We start from the raw sequence: 13,294 nt of genomic DNA, 5'->3' as shown, positions 1-13,294 counted from the left end.
GTCTAGTAGGCCTGAAATTACTATATGTCTACGCTAGCATTCCTGCATGAGGCCGATGGCACTGCTCAACACAGCGATAACTGCGGTTGGGGAAACAGCACGATACATATATAAGCTGTGCGCTTCGGCATTGCCTTTTTGGCCTGGATGCAGCCATAATATATGAGAGGGATCGCATAAAAAGAACGCGATGGCTATTTTTGAGGAGAAAATTTCCGTAATACGTGTGAGTGCGTCGTAGAGAACGGAACGAACACAACCGAAAAAAAAAACTTCGGTTATCATCCTCTTCCTCGAAAAAGGAAGAGAAAACGGGCTAATGCCGCAATACGACCTCGCATAGTCACGCTGCGCAAGGTTTCTAGATATATATATAACCGCTGATGCCGTATGCTTGGACCATGCGGTATATAGAACAAAGATATCTGTAATCCAGCACCTACCACTGCTTAGGACGCTCGGACCATGCGGTATATAGAACAAATATATCTGTAATCCAGCACCTACCACTGCTTAGGACGCTCGCGCAGTTCGTAAACAGTCCCTTTGCTGGACAAGCTTAATTCAGACTGTAAGGTTTGCTGCTATTACTTGCCAAAACTATTTTTTCAGGGGCAGAAACCTCATCCATCGAACCAAGTAGGCACGGAATGTAACATCCAGCGAACAGTTTGAACGCTTGTCAAAGTGTAACATCCCAGCTCCTATCGTAGCAGAACGGTACCCACGCTGTTACGATCGTCGCGTATGTTTCATGGCTCCTAAACCGCAGCCTAGAAATAGAAGATAATACTGCAATAAGGTCCCATTAGTGAATGAAACATTCAGAAATACACAATTGATCTCCGAGGCTGATCGTAGGCTCAAATATGCGCGCACACATCGCGCTGCGTGTTCCGTCCACCTCAACGCCAGCAGAAACTCCGTCCATGACGCCTTAAACCACTTCAGCACGTCTCACGGAACCGTTTACCGCGTAGAAGACGCACGTTATACTAAACAGACCGCATGAACGCGAAAACAAACGCCAGAACCTACCGCCGAGCGTATACCTGCCATGCAAAACGCCGCTTTCACCCAAGCCAGTATGGCGCTGCTCATAGGCGGCGCCACTGCGTTCACAATATGGCGGCGCCTACGAAAAAACGGTGTATAGTCGGGTACAACTACAAACTCTTCTAGTACACTGTAGGTACAACTTTAGGAGGCAGCGGCATTTGCCCCTCAAAGGCAGATGCAGATGCGCCTCCACCAGTGGGCCGCACTATAACCTGACGTCATGAGCCGGACCGCCGGTGAGCCCGCCGACGGAGAACATGGCAGCCAGCGCTTCGAACTGGGCTGAGTCGCGTCAGCGGGACTATTTCTTTAGTCACGGAGGCAATCGGCTGACGCGCTTCGGTCATCTGTGCGGGGCCTATCCTGCCTTCTTAAGTTGTACCCGACTATAGTATACTTTCATGAAAAGCCTTGTCATTGTTTCGTAAGGTTTGGTAGGTGATACCGCTTTCAGCTGGGGCAGTGCGGCGTTTGGAGAGAGCGAGCGCGTGGCGCAGCTCCTCGAGAGTGAAGTCTGCCTCGTCCATCTAGCAGGCAGGAACGTAGCAAAGGATTATGGTACTCTGACTTGTCAGAGATGAAAGGTTGCTGTTTGTGATGCCTCTTGACATAGAAGAGACGAAAAAGTCTGCAAGTGCTTCTGCAAGAATTTTCGGTGACTGGCCGGTCGCTACGTACAATGCGGTCGTTGGATTCTTGCAGACTTCAGGATTGCGGAGAGCATTTATTTTGCCCCATACACTCCCAAACCCACTTGCATAATGCAACGAACTATACAGGGCTGCCCAACTCTTGCGACGGAATTGCTTAGTGTGCCGGCTTATGGCTGCATCAAGGCGGTTATACAGCGTCCAGTTGGCGCTTATTTTAAAGCGCTGTGATCTCCTGTAAGCGCGGCGTCGACAGGCGCGTAGCCTCACAAGCTTAAGATCGGGGTTTAGTTTATCTGTGCTCCGCCGTCGTCGTACCATACCTTGTTGTGGACAATCATTCGCCAGCTTGAACAGACTGTCATGTGATGGCGCCTCGAAAATAAACTGACGAAACTTTTTCCAGTTTGTCACTGTGTAGATGGTAGTCTTGCGGCTCGAAGTATGTTTTGGCATCAATCAAATGGGTAAGTGATCTGAGCCCTATGGGTAAGCTTCGCATGACCAGCCCAGGCACACACATCTCGTTGATATCGCAAGGTCGACGATGGAATGCTCATTTCCTGCGCCCACTAACATAGGTGACCCGCCATTGAGTGTTTGAAGATCATGTTTGATAATAAGCTCGTTAATCTCCACCCCACGACTGTACGTCTTGTGGACGGGAACACTAGTGCTGATGGTGAGCATTAAAGTCTCCACATAGCACGAACGATGGGCCACGCCGAGAGACTGAGCACTCCATTAGTGTGGTGTCCGAAGAACGCGTAGGTCGATTGTATGTGCTTGTCACTGTCATCGTTGCACCTCTGAGGCTTACAGTGACAGCTGTATACCTAAATTCGGCGTCAAAGATGTTGTCTGTATCAATAACTGTGAAATCTAGGTCAGTGCGTACGTATATCGATGCTTTTGAAGCATTGCGTGAATTCGCAGCGTCAGCGTTCTGAAAGGAGCCGCGTGCTGGTTGCATTGCATGACTTGTTGCTGTGGATATACCTATACGAAGTGTGGTAGCCTTAATTCGTCTTTTCTTACATTTGTTTCTTAAAGCGCTGTAATATCTGGCGGAGTCTTCAGTGCGAGGGGCCGAATAACTAGATCAGCATGCCGCGGTCGCAGTGACCTGAAATTCCATTGCAGCACAAAGAGACGAGGTTTTAGACAAGTGTTCAGATTATTTCCATTGGAACGTCTAATGAAGGCCGCTGAGGAGTGGAACGAGGGCCTTCAAAAGCTGCTCTGCTGCTGGTGTCTGACGCCGGCGATCAGAGATCTGATTATGTTGACAAGCATCTTGAGAAGTTATACAAGTTGAAAGTCTTCGATGGATGAGACTGTTTTAGGCACCGTCGCAATGTTCTCCGCTTAGGCTTTGGTCTTGGCAGAGACTGGTTTTGACGCTTTAGATGGCCAGGATGTCTCAAGAGGCAGAAGGCACACCCCCTTCCTTCCTTCCTTCCGACTCACAGTACCTGTGCCATTCGATTAACTCAAATTGCAAACAGACCCATCATTTAACTAGTGTTCGAATTTATATGCACAGTTTTGTTGGCTTTTGTTGCGCGCTTTATCAGTGGAGTACAGCTGAGTGAATAAAACATTCTAAAATACACAACACCACACTAATTCAAGGCACTATTATTATTATTTGTTATGAAAACATATGGTTACGGTGAAGGGAACGTGAACATATATACACTAGACAGCTGAAAGGGTAAGCGAGGAGCAGGCTGGCATCTGCCACCGAAAGGGGCAGAACGTCTGCCTACTCTTCAGAAAGGAAGCCACAGAAACATAGAAATGGAAGATAGGAAGAAGGGGAGGGAAGAGGAAAGCAAGCTGACAACTCTCAACGAACTTAGCAGAACACACACAGTACACGTCACACACAGTATATAGGGTCGGTCACTCCACGTCACGTCACTAAAGAATGTTGAAATAGAAGAAATAATGGCTGAGGTCCCGTCAGCCGAAAACAGAAATAGGCTACAAACGTGAACCTAAGTTAGTTATTTTAGAAAAGTAATGAGAACGTGATGCGCCTGATCATGTCGAGACGCACAACCACTGGGTAAAAACATTCGTCGAGTGCCGTACATCGCAGGCCAAGGAGGTGATAGTCCCTGACTAACGACAAGGCAACTCTCAAAACACGTTTTTAAAAGTTGGACGAGAAAATGCAAGCGTCGAATAACGATATCCTGCCATGTAATAAAAAGAAAAAAAAAACATTTATATATTTGAGCGAATTATAGGACATTTTCTTTCGTAAACTGGGATACATAGCGCAAAAACGACACAAGGACGAAGCAGGAACACGGGACGAGCGCCAACTTTCAACAATTGATTTATTGCAGCTGGTAAGCATATATATACTCACTGGGAAGCCACTGCAACAGACACAGTGAAGTTTTTGCGCTATGTATCCCAGTTTACGATTGAACTACCAACACGCCCAAACTTTTTCTCTGCTAAAGTAAATTTTCTTTAGCACTCGTGGGACTCGGATTCGAATCCTGCATGTAGCCACAATAACTGTTTATTTCTTTATCCCCAAGTTCGTTGCGCCACAGTCTACGTTACACTCATATAACAGCGCCAAAAACATCTAAAGTCGCTGTAGAACAGACCTTTTGTTCCTGCGAAGGCACTGGAATTCAGGAGAGAGGTGTTTGGGCGCCTCCTCAAGTTCCACCACGATGCAGAACTGGAGTGAATGGTGAGCCGCATACTATGCGCATACCCAGGGATTATGACGAGACGTTCATTTGAGGGATCGCCAGTCGTTTGTGCGCAGGCGCGTGTAAGAGCGGGCTTAAGAGAGAAAATCTGGGGGCTTTTGCTTTTTGAATATATGACTCTGCGTAGGCACTTAAGGAGGAGGTTTCTTAGCGCGTGTTGTATGCGTTTGTCCCCTAGACATGCCGGCATTGCGGAGTGCGGTCGAGTTTGTTTACGCTCCTCCTCTGCTTGCCCGCGTGGTGAGGCAGGGCACGGACGCCCCATTTGGTGATCGCTGTGTCTGAAGAGGCAATGTTCTGACTGGTGTTGTATAAATCGCGGGTCGCTTTTTTCGTCGCGACGATAGCTTGGACTTCTACGAGCACTGCTCCAGGAGGGCACATGTAACCGGCAAACGGAGGCCCCAGGAGAGCATCTGAGGTTATACTATAAAGCAGGCGGCGCAGGATCTCCAGGGCACCCAAGGGGTAGCGGGGGGATCAAAGTTGGAAGCTGGGCGGCCCGTGGGTTGAGGCCGCAGAGGCCGAAGCGTGCCAGGGGGTGTTCGCATAAAAAATTGCCTGTTCGCGATAGCGGACAGCCGATCTTGTACACCCCTGGCAATCGCAGGCGTCGGCGGCGTCCTGAGGGCGTCGTTTGTTGTCCCGGAGGCGCCGCCAATAATGCGAAATAATGGCACGTTGTTACAATTAGTAAAAAACACGATTGAATAAACATAAATGCGTCCAGCCGCCAACTTGTGATGCTAAGTTCAGCACCACCGCGCCCCGCGAATTCTGCAACACCGGTCAGAACTTTGCCTCTGAAAGTACGTCGGACAAACTTCCTCGCGCCTGCGGCGCTGGTCCTGGGTCGGTCATCGTCACCGGCGGCCATTCAGCCATTTGCGAACTTCAACCGCGGTTGCTAAGGCGCTCTGCTCTGCCTTCTAGATTTTCAATATATGCGGCCCAGGCTCTACAGCAATCGCTACTGCTCCCACAGAAACATCTCTGATGTTATTTACAAGGTAAATCGCCGTAAGGCGCGAGAAAGCTACGATCCAACATGACTGACTTAGCCCGCTGCTTCACCTACTTTACCGCGCCGGCAGCCAGCGTCCGAGCGTAAACAAACTCGACCCCACTCCGCAATGCCGGCATGCCTAGGGTCAAAAGACTATAACACGCGCTAAGAAGCCTCCTCCGTATAACCTAGGCAGAGTCATACATTCAAGGAGCCAAAGGCCCCAGGTTTTCTCTCTCGCGCCCTCTCTTGCTCGCGCCTGTGCACAAACTACTGGCGATCCCTCAAATGAACGTCTCGTGGAATTATGGACATTTCAGTCAGTTTCCTTTTGTCGTCACCACGTGGCGCATCGACCTTATAGATGTTGAAAATCGCGCCATGGCGTATGCCATGACGCACAACTAAAGAAAACACAATAAAAAGAAGCACACCCTGAGACTGCCGCTTCCCCTCGGTACATGGAAACGAGTGCGCTTATGCATGAGCGTTATCTTGAAGACGGCCAACTACTTGCTCTAATAGCAATGAATCGACGATTTTTCTAGACACCTAGATGGCCAGACAACTGGTCGTCATTCCGGAGAGATGTCTAGCCGAGATAACGGCTTCCGGGAAGCTTCCGTTGAAAATTTTTTCCTTGAGTGTTTTTTCATTTCTGCACCACGATGGCCACTGTCTTGCGCATACGTCAGGCTTCTGTTTCATGGTTTTCCGATAGAACCAGTGTGACCCATTGTTTAAGAAGCTTTAGCTCGGGCCTATCTCCAATGCCGGCCACTCAAATACATTTAAAACGGAGGAATTATTTTATGAGAAAACCGCCGAACCGATTTGAATGAGATTTGTTGCATATAAGAGAAAAAGTTAAAATTGCAGTGACTGCAGCAAATAAAATTTTGATTTAGACAATGGAATTTTTCACAAGAATTGCAGAAAATTGGTAAACTTGAATAAAAGAATAGAAGCATGAAGTTTACAAATCAGTAGCTTAGCCATGCAAAACAAATACGTATTTCTATCAACTGCATCCGTTGGATCATCAATAGCGAACAAATCTTATGCATGAATTTACAACTTGCGTGAATTTGTTACAATTTTTGGAAGGGTCTTGCAACAACATTCGCAAATTAGGGGTACATTTCAGGGTCGCGTATGATATATCGTTGCTGTCCGCTTTAGATGTATTATTAAGTGCAGTTTATAGAATCGCGATATCGTTTTTATTTTTTATACGTCAATGTTTGTTTCTTGAAATTCTGCGATTTTTTTTATTTACGTATCGAAAGTAGACGGCTTAAATAAAATATCACTTTCTGAAATCGCTACATTTTAACGTTTTCTTTTAAATTCAACATAACTCATAAGATTTGGTGCAGTAGTTGCTCTGAAAAACGATTGCCGATTTCGCATGTATTTAGCTCGGGCCGAACTCCGATGCCACCTGTTCAAATACGTGTAAAACGCAGAAACGCTTTTCCGAGGTATCCACTGGGCCAATGTTAATGAAATTTGTGACAGAGAGAAAGTTAAATTCTAGTGACTGTTGCAAGCGGAATATTATTTAGAGCCCGAATACTTAGAAGGAACTTTCAAAAGTTGCTAAGATTCAAGAAAATGGAAGTACGAAGTTTAGAAATTCATAGCTTTGCACTAAGCACAAATTGCACTAAGCACGCTTTGTACTAAGCACGCTTTGCACAAATTCATCTTTCATCCCCCCCATCCCGCTCCCATGTGTAGGGTAGCAAACCGGTTAAGCTAAACTGGTTAACCTCCGTGCCTTCCTTCTCCACTTTTTCCTTCCTTGCACAAATTCATAGCTTTGCAACACTGTAAACTGCATCCGTTAGAGCAAAGCGGACAAATTTGGTGCATCAATGTATACCTTATGTGAATCTGGTACATTGTTTACAGGGTCTTGCAAAAGTCTCACTGACATATTAGCGGTCAATTTGGCAGCCGTGTATAATAAATCAATTTTTTTAGCTTTAGCGGTACTATTAGATGCAATAGATAAAATTGGTATATCATTTTTCCTTGCTGAGTAACAGATTTGTAAACTTGATAGTTTCGTTTTTTGTATATTTGCGATTTTTAAACAAGCGTTATTAAACAATTGACGGCCTAAATCAGAAATTTGCTACCAGCAATCACCAGATTTTAGCTCTTGCTTTTAAATGCAACAAAACTCATCAAGTTTGGTGCAGTGGTTGCTGAGAAAAACGAGTTCTCGTTTCGCATGTATTTAGATAGGAGGCCCTGAGCTAAAGCTTCTCTTAAGTTCGAGTTAGAATATTATATTTGTTGGCAGGAAATGTTTGTAAAGTTGCTTGGGGAGGAAGAGCAGAAAATAAAGGGAGAAGGAGGAATGTTATTCAGAAGGGTGTTTGGTTGGCTAAAGATTACTAAAGACCTACTTCTATATTAAATAATTTAGAAGGTGCTTCGTCAGTGTGCACCTGAAAATTGCAAAAACGGTACGCTGCAAGTCACCTTACAGACGCTATGTTCTTCTCGAATTATTCTTGGTACACGGCTGAAGTATTATAAGGATAAATCCTGACAATCTAAGAAATACACAGCCTGTGTGCGACCTTACAAAATACAGCAATATTTCCAGCGAAGCTGTTTCTGTCGAGCAGTTGCAGTAGGAATTTGAATTGCTAGTAATATTAACACAACAGCTTAAAACCTTGCCTGCTTATGATTTTGCGAAGCATGCACGCTTGAACACCATTTCCTCCCCATTGAAAGTCAGTGACACGTGTCGTTCTCCCAAGACGCCTAAGAACATGAGTATAATGCTAGCATAACGCTGTAATTAACCGACAGGAATGAAACTTTGCACGCACGTCTGACGTAACCTGCGCCATTTCCAGAAGTATGAAGTCTTTTCCTAGTTCAGCTCACCGAGAACAATGGGGATGCCTACTACGTGCCTTGTATTACGTATGAAAACAGGGAAAAAAGCAGTATTTACTCATTTCTGCAAAGCTCATAATTACCCCAGAGAATGCCGATTTGCTGCTGCGGAGATGCAATTGCTAATTTCTTTCGCCAAGGAAGGAAGGAAGGAAACAGTGGAGAAGGAAAGGCAGGGAGGTTAACCAGTTTAGCTTAACCGGTTTGCTACCCTACACATGGGAAAGGGATGGGGGAGATGAAAGATTGGGAAGGGGGAGAGGGAGAGAGAGCACATAGCACAGCACACACACATCGTCCGTTGCAGTCCATCAATCTGGCAGGGTACGTGATATCACTGTCACAGCCGCTTGTCCACTCCCGTCTCTTTCAAAAACCGAAGTAGTCCCTTCGTCGCCTTCACCTGCGATGTCTTCTGTCGGCGGCATGTGAAAATCGTGTCGAGGGACAATGGTCTAGTGTCCAGGTGCGCTAAAACAGATGCCAGGGACTGTCGCTGAACATGATATTCAGGACAGTCGCACAGAATGTCTTCCAGCGTCTCCTCGCAAAAACAGGCATTGCAGAGAGCGTTGTCGGCCATTCCAATGCGGAAGGAGTAAGATTTCGTGAAAGCCACCACTAGCCATAAGCGATAAAGCAGAGTCGCCTCTCTTCGGCGGAGTCCAGTTGGCATATAGAGACGCATCAAAGAGGGCAGGTGGTATTGACGGTTGCTCTGGTTGGTCTGGCTGTTTGGTGTGCACCATAAAGAGAGCGTGATCTCCTGTGCAAGCACTCGAAGTCTGCTAGCTGCGTCGGATCGTGAAAGCGGTATGGCCTCTTGTACGTCTTCAAGAGCTGCCCGAGCGGCATTGTCCAGTGACGCCGCAGTGACTTGGCAGCCACTGAAACATCACGTGGTGTCCTTTCTCCTGTGATGTATGGAGTAGTCATCTAATATCGAATACGAGCTGTTCGAATGGCCCGCGACGCAGAGCTGATAGTACAGATTGTAGGGCTGCCTTTGAGTCGCTGAAGATTGACCATTGTCGAGGCCAATGAAACGGCTATCGATTTAGTGGGTAACACACACTGATAATTGCCGAATATTTAAAGTGTCTGTCAACAATTTCTTGTTTGAAAAACAAAGCAACACGGCTATAATACGAGAAAAGGTGCAACGTGGTAAGTGCTGAAAGCAAATTTCAATTCCGAAGTCTTTTGAATTATTACGAATCCGTCTATTTTGATTCGTTTACTGGCGACTCAAGCAATCTAGGCTTAAATTTTGTAAGCACGACGCCGTAGTGTGATTAGGTAAAATTCTTCACGGTTCCTATGTTCATTGATTACTGAGTTATCTACAGATAAAAAAATTTTTGAAGATACCAGTGGAGTATCCTCTGACATTGACGCCTTAACTGAGTGGTATAACCAATGGCTGACGGAAATAAAAGCTTACCGATGTAAATTTATGTGGGTGTCTCAGATTACTTAACTTTATACTTAATTCATACGTGATCTGCAGCGCCATTGAGGCATTATTACAGGAGGCGGTAAAAGACATCAAGGTTTCTGCGGTACACCACATCCGCAGGCAGTGGACTCCAAGCGACAAGTGTTATTGGGAAAAATATTTTAAAATGTTACTGCAGAACTCAACTCATGATGACTGCCGATAGTAATGCCTAGCATTGGAGCGTGTAGACACGTACCATGTTTCTGAAGTCACTTTTGTTTAATATTTGTAGTTGTAATGGAAGGCATCTCAGAGGCCTCCATATTTCGGAAACTAGCGAACAAATACCTTCCAATTGGCCAAAGCCCAGGTTCTCCCCTCCCTCAGTATGAGGGCGCGCCTGCCCCAGAGCTGGACGTCCCCTTCTCGGAAGCTGAGATCAGGGAAGTGCTGCACAATTTAAACGGAAGGTCTGCCCCAGGCCCCGACGGAGTTACAAACCGGCTCTTAAGAAATTTGGACGACAAAGCAATTCAAGCTTTAGTGAAGGAGATAAATGAGGTATGGGAGGAGGGCGTTGTACCGGAGAGTTGGAAGAAGGCCACAGTGGTTTTAATCCCCAAGCCAGATAAATCATCCAGCTTGGAGAACCTCCGTCCTATCTCCCTTACTTCTTGCATTAGCAAAGTAGCGGAACATGCAGTGCATAACAGGATATCGAGACATATTGAGCGCAACGAACTATTCCCGTACAATATGGTTGGTTTCAGGCCCTTGCTTTCAACGCAGGATGTCATGCTCCTGCTCAAAACACAGATAATCGACTCTCAAAGCAAAGATGTAAAAGGGGTCCTCGCACTGGACCTATCCAAGGCATTCGATACAATTGCACATGGCTATATCCTTCAGGAGATATCGGCCTTGAACTTAGGAGTTAAATTCTTCTCCTTCGTTGCATCCTTCCTCGAGAGCAGGACGGCGGCCATAAAGTTGAGGCAATCAGTCTCGGAATATTTCACACTCGGAAACAGGGGTACTCCCCAAGGGGCAGTTATCTCACCCCTTATGTTTAATATAGCAATGCGCAAGTTGTCGGAAAGCCTTGCAGCAATTCCTTGCGTAGGTCATGCATTATATGCTGACGATATTACAATCTGGTGTCCTGGAGGATCGGAGGCTACGGTCGAACAAGCTCTACAGGAGGCTCTGGATGTTACAGAGTCTTTCTTGAAAGGTACGGGACTGGCACTCTCGCCTGGAAAGTCGGAACTCCTGCTGTACAGGCAGGCTAGACGAGGTGCTAGGGGACTCACCCCACTCGATCAGGTGCCCATTAGTGTTCGTACCAGAGATGGGCACACCATCCCGAGAGTCGACTCTATCAAAATACTAGGGCTTTCAATAAACTCAAAGGGATGCAACGCTAAGACTATAGCCCAACTCACCACGAAAACTGAAAACATTATTAGATTAATTATGAGAGTGTCCAACAAGAAAGGTGGCATAGGCGAGGATATACTCCTTAGGGCTCACCATGCTTTCCTCATCAGCCATGTCATTTACATAGTCGCGGCCCTCAATTGGACGAAAACAGAAATGGATAAATTAGACACGCTTATGCGCAAAAGTATCAAAAGGGTGATCGGCGTGCCAATCACGGCTAGCACAGAGAAACTCATGACATTGGGAGTACACAACACAACTTCGGAATTAATAGAAGCACAAAGATCAGCACAAATTATTAGATTATCAAACTCCAAAGCAGGCAGAAGACTTCTGGATGCGGCAGGCCTCCGTCCTAGCTTCAATCAGGGAAATATCACGCAACTTGATATTCAGACAAGGAACTCCTTTATTGTAGACCCTTTTCCAAGAAATGTCCACCCCCAACACAATAAAGGTTGAAGGTTAGCGAGGGCTAGAACTTTCCTAAAGAACATATCCGGAACGGAGACCTTTGTTGACGCGGCGCGACACGCCAGTGCCAACAAGTTCTCCGTAGCCGTAGTCGATGACAGGGGAGAACTCCTCTCGGCAGCCTCGCTGAAAACCTCCTCGGTCGATGTGGCAGAACAGGCTGCTATAGCTCTCGGATTACTGGACTCAAAACGCACTACGGTGTACACGGACTCCCGAGCAGCTGTTAGAGCGTTCGCATCGGGATTGATAGCCAAAGAAGCAGCCAGGATTCTAAACGGCAAACACCCCTCTGACATTGTTCACCACATAGTCTGGTTCCCAGCTCACATGGGACCAGACGTATTACCGGGTCACCTGAACCCCAATGAGATAGCCCACGACCGTGCGCGAGGTTTTGTATGCCGCGACGGGATGGTGTCTCGGGAGAGTTCGGGAGAGCTCGTCCACAGTGATCCACTGGTTACTTTTCATGAAATCACCTCTCATTACAGAGGGAATAGGCAGAGTTTTCCTTTCCCCCATCATAAGCTCAACAGGCCACAAGCTAGCCCGCTTCGCATGCTCCAGACAGGGTCCTACCCCTCTAGGGGCTTTTTGAACATCCTCCACCCGGACATCGATCCACTCTGCCCAGGTTGTGGCACTGAATTTAGCTCATTAAATCACATGCTCTGGCAGTGCCCTGTGTTACAGGATTTTAATACAGAAGAAGATTGGACGAAGGCCATCACAGACCCGAGACAGGACGTCCAGCTCCTGGCTGTCCAGAGGGCCCGTGAACGAGCGGAGAGGCATGGCCTCTCTGTTCCGACATGGGACTAGCCAACGGCTGGGTAGGGACCTGCAGGCCCCCGCTTAGCTCCTCAGGACCCCAATAAAGTCGTTTGCTGCTGCTGCTGCTGTAGTTGTGTCCGTTTGTTTGGTTATGTGTGGCCTAAGCCGGTATCCTCCCATGTTGCTATGTCATTCACTTGCCATAGTAACGCTTGAGCATGGCGGCATGACGACGACTGCATGACACCGACGCGCTAACGACTGCGGAATGAGAGAAGGAATGCCGTCGATAGAATGACAAAGGCGGTATGACGACAACGAGATGATGACAGTCATAGGACCATTCTTAAATGACGTTGGAATAACGACGACTGCATGACGACTCCAATATTAGATGATGATGAGTGTATGACGACGATGGATGGCAACAACCGGATGACGAAGCTGGAATGACAACGATGGCGTGACGAAGACGGCGTGTCGACGACGATACTACAACGGATGCATGATAGCGACTGTCTGAAGACGACGCCATGACAACGATGGCATGACAGCGTCGGCATAATCCAACACCACCTAGATAGCACAGGGCCTTTTCACTCCTATCCATGGCGTCATTTCACTGGCCCGACTGCCATAAAATCTAATGGGGATGCTCCCGAGTAGGCAACAGTGATTTTGACGCCACCGCTTTCATCACGCCAGCCTTGTGAATGGAAATTTCGGGCCAGTAGCGGGGGGGGGGGGGCGCCATGGATCGAAGTGTAAAGGCTTT

The sequence above is a fragment of the Dermacentor andersoni genome, chromosome 1 (assembly GCF_023375885.2).
Source record: "Dermacentor andersoni chromosome 1, qqDerAnde1_hic_scaffold, whole genome shotgun sequence".
Classification (NCBI taxonomy): Eukaryota; Metazoa; Arthropoda; class Arachnida; order Ixodida; family Ixodidae; genus Dermacentor; species Dermacentor andersoni.
The sequence above is the reverse complement of the archived record's forward strand: the minus strand, read 5'-3'. Positions refer to the sequence as shown.